Raw genomic sequence first — 4557 nt, forward strand, 5'->3', positions numbered from 1 at the left:
CGAAATCTACATTTTTTTAAAGCCTAAATAATTTTTAAAACTCTCGATTTTGTTCAAAAATCTCGAAATTGATTCGATTTCATTTTCGATTTAAAAACCCTAGTTTCAAATCTGTTTGTTTTGATGATAAATCGGTTCGATTAAGCTTGAAGTGCTTTAGTTGATTGATTCGAAGTCGATTTTGTCAGAACCCCCAATTTTTTTTTGAAACCCTAGTTTTATCTCTATGAGTTTTGATTCGATTTAACTGTCGTTTGAGTGTTCATTACAGGAGAATGATGAAGCATGGTCGATTGCGGTTATTTGAAGATCATTCGCCATTGACAGTCACCGACTTCAATGTGGATTCTCGGCGCGTGGTTCGAATATGAGGTGCTCCTAGCTCCGATCTATGGGTTTTGGTAAGTCTCGAGAAGTTTTAAGGATATGTGTGGCTTAATATTGGCAAAAGATATGTAATACTTGATGTTCGAATTAAAAGTGAAGGCTGTTGTGGAATGCTGCGATTTTTTACTGAGATTTAGTTTATGATTTTTTTTATTTATGGTAAGTCCCCAGAAGACATCGATGCCTTGGGCTCGGGTAATTTCGAATGTGTTATTTGTTGGGATTCTTGTGGATATTGCTGTTTGGAGGCACTGTTTAGATGAAATATATATATATATATACACACGTTTGATGCTTACTTGACTGAATTGGATACTATTTAGTTGAGTTGTTTTGTGTATGCTACATGGTTGTGACTTGGCTGTTTGTAAAGATGCTTGCAAGTCGATATAATATTAGTTTCACTGTACACATCAGCCCCCATATTAAGACCCGGCCCGAGAGTCATTTATGAGCTCCTTGGTATCTGGATTCAAGGCCACTGTAGAAATTAGGAAGTTGTGGAAATTTTGAATTGTTTTTGGTGCTGTGGTGTGTTAGTATTTGTCTAGGAAATAATATTTTAAGTGGTGAATTGAGTCTTATGTGCTTAACTGGATAGGTGAATAGTAACTTGTCTTTTTGTAGTCTTAGCTATGTTCGTCCTTCAGTAGTAAGAATTAATAGATTCGGCGTTACTATTCTACGTTTCCTCTCTGTTTTTACTATTCTGTTTATTTTGATCTACAAGTTACATGCCACGCTTTGCTAATGACATTGGCTGATGTGAATTCTCTTATAAATAAGAACTTCTTTGACTTCAAAAAGACATCTGTGATAATTTAACTTTATTGCATGACTGAACTACAAGCATCAAGGGTTTATCCAGTGTTACTAATGACTTGTACATTTTATAACATAAATCGGTGTGAACCAAAATTTTCACATGTCTTGAGATGTTTCCAAGAATCTTTGCTTTTTTCTTGTAAAATTTTTCAAGTATGTATCTAGCTTTTGTTGGTTTCTACTTGAGTGTTATGACATTTTCGCCAAGAAGGGGGAATTTCCAATCAACGGGTACCTGGGTTACATGAAGCTTCCTATCTATACTATGACATTGTTGTTAATTCTTATTATAAACTGTATATTTGTGTTGTATTTGCAGTGCTTGCCTATTACCATCAACATCGGTACAAATAACCAAAAGTTGCTGGATGATGAGTTCATCATTGGGCTCAAACAAAAGAGGGCAACTGGGCAGATACTTTTTATCTTCTTTTCTGTAATTCATAGATATAATTACTTGTGGTCTACAACTATAAACTAATTTTGTATACATTCACATGCATCAAGGAATTTGCAGAGCTTCTGGAGGAGTTTATGTATGGAGCTAAGCAGAACTATGGAGAGAAAATCCTCATACAGGTCTGTTTGCAGTTTCAAACATTCAAGCAGATAATGGATTTTTATATGTTATAAATTCTAATCATTTGACATTGATTCTCAGTTTGAAGATTTTGCAAACCACAATGCTTTTGAACTTCTGTCAAAATATCTCACTAGTCATCTTGTGTTCAATGATGATATTCAGGTAGCAACTTTCTTTTCAAAAAATTTCTAAATGCAGTTGTACTATCTCTGTTCTACACGATGTTTGTTAAACTATAATTTTCTCCAACATAGGGTACAACATCTGTTCTTTTAGCCGGGCTCATTGCATCTCTAAAACTAGTTGTTGGTACCTCGGTTGACCATACATTCTTATTCCTCGGTGCTGGAGAGGTAATCCTATAAGCCCTTTATACAATTTGCATCTGGACTGTTTATTTCTATACTTAATGTACTGGCGAGAAGATCAAAAGTACTTAACTATTTGACTTGATGTAATTACAGACCCATACTCCTGTGGAAGAAAACAGCCTGAAGATTTGGAAGAAAACCGCAAGCAGCCATGGGCTCACGAGCACGAGCCTGTTAAAAGTCTTTTAGATGCTGTCAAGGAAAACATCACATCTCTATCTGAGTTTTAGTTTTTCCAATGAAACATTTAAAAAACTTTTTCCAATGCAAAGAAACAAATCATTGCAATGACTGGACAATGCCTTTATATTTCATCTCATTATGTTTTTTAAATCTTGCAAGGGAAATCTTGCAAGGGAAATCAAAGACCTCAATAGGAAGGCAGCTATAGATGTTAGCAGTGTTACAGGTAAAGAGTGGATATTGCGATGCAGATGGTGGCAAACCCGTCACTTCAGCTTAAGTATACTCGCGTCAGAACTTGAAGCAGGTTTCATTTTCCATATATATGTGATTTGGGCATCTGTCTTATCTTAAAGGTTTTATTTACTTGATTATAATAAGCTTAGTTGTGTGAAATAACATGTTGACTGAGCTTAATGTTAATTTTAAAATAGCTTATTGACTTTGTCAATTATTTTTATCCCTACAATGTAATTAAACGAATAATGGATATGCATGTTCTAACGTCAACAGGTGATACAAAGCTTGTAGCGTATCTAGCATGATCTATTGCATTTAGATAATCTGGTACTTAAAAGACGAATTGCAGTTTTCCATAGAAGTATCAACAGGCAATTTTAAATGTCTAATGCATATATTGTTTTGTTATTGTTGTGTATCTATGGTGTCTTTATGGGAAAATCACAAATCTGGCTAGCAAAATCTGTAAAATTTATTATATTTAAAAGCTTTTTGTGTAAAGGAAAAAGGTATATAATAATTTTACAGTATTGTTGAATATAAGAGATTAAATTCCAGCTGTACTGGGAAAAAAGAGAGGTCAAAGTTCATTAGGTTTTGAATGTGAAGTGGGTAGACTATATTCAATTCATATAAGCTGCCTATAAATTACAATTTGACAACTAGTGCTTTATAAAATTGTCTAAATTAGTATCATTAATATTAATCACAAGAATCTGGATTCTAGACCTATAGGGAAAACTAATTTTCTGCTGATTAGTCTTGCATGTTTTTAATTTATTGTTGTCAGATGGTGAATCTTGTTATTCTTATTCTGTTCATTTTTATTTTCTAGGCTAAAGTTCCATTTAGCTTCCTTGTATCAACATCGCCTCGGGGTCTGTTTTTAAAAGGTTTTCATTCGAAGATGTACCACGGTTTCCAGTGGTCAAGAGGAAAACGGTACTACAGTCATTCAAGGCACTCAAGACGCAACTTCTTAGTGACTTAGTTCTTTGGCATCTTTGTTCATTTGAAGAAAGATTTGATGTACTTTTGGTGTTTTAAATTTAGAATTGGGCGTATGTATTTTAATATTTTTTGTATGTTTAAAACTTGTTGGATTCCTGATATGGTTATTTTTGTTGGATGCTAGTTATGGCAGGTATCATGTAAAAACACACCAATTACGACCAAATTTTTATGTTTTCTAGTGTTGCATATTCCATAGTATGATGTTGCATATTGCTTTTCACTGTGTTATATTTGATTATAATATTGTTATAATTTAAAAAATGGTGTTGCATAATGTGGTATATATTGTTGCAATTGAATGAAAATAGCGTTGCATATGCATTAAAATGGTGTTGCATAAACAATGTGGGCCCCACATATGACGTGGAAAAAAGGGTCCCACTATTGATGTGGCATTGTGGGCCCCATATGCTGATGTGGCATTATAGTCCCCAATGCTTACGTGGCAGGATGAGACCCAGCTGACGTGGCATCCTGATGTGGCACTGGGGACCCTTTGCTGCTGATGTGGCATTTGATGTGTCAGTTGCCATGTAGGACCTAGTGTACTATCCTGTCAGGTCTAATGCAACACTTTCTGTTATTACCAATAGGTGATTTACGGTTGCAAAATCCACCTGATGCAATACTTTCAAGTGTTGCACAAAATGTTGCATTAGGTGTCTACGACCACTTCTACATTGGCAACCGTCCCTGGTGTTGCCTATTACCTTATGCAAAACAATTTGGGCCTTATGCAACTGCATAGTAGGGGTTGCCTATGTGCACAATTTGGGCCTTATGCAACTGTATAGTAGGGGTTGCCTATGTGCACTTATGGCGTATTGATCTAACAGAATAAGAAATCATTAAGCGTTGGATTAACTTAGGGAAATTAACACGATTTTTATTTGAAAAAAGGTTGTTGGACGAATAATGGAAATAGCATAAGAAGAATAGAAATGGTAAAGCACT

At 34.9% G+C, this 4557-nt stretch overlaps 1 pseudogene; it reads left to right on the forward strand.

Moving 5' to 3' along the window:
* Positions 1–278: 278 nt before the first annotated feature.
* Positions 279–4351, forward strand: LOC141696253 (NADP-dependent malic enzyme-like; annotated as a pseudogene).
* Positions 4352–4557: the final 206 nt, after the last annotated feature.

Source organism: Apium graveolens, chromosome 11 (genome assembly GCF_009905375.1).
Source record: "Apium graveolens cultivar Ventura chromosome 11, ASM990537v1, whole genome shotgun sequence".
In the NCBI taxonomy this organism is placed as follows: Eukaryota; Viridiplantae; Streptophyta; class Magnoliopsida; order Apiales; family Apiaceae; genus Apium; species Apium graveolens.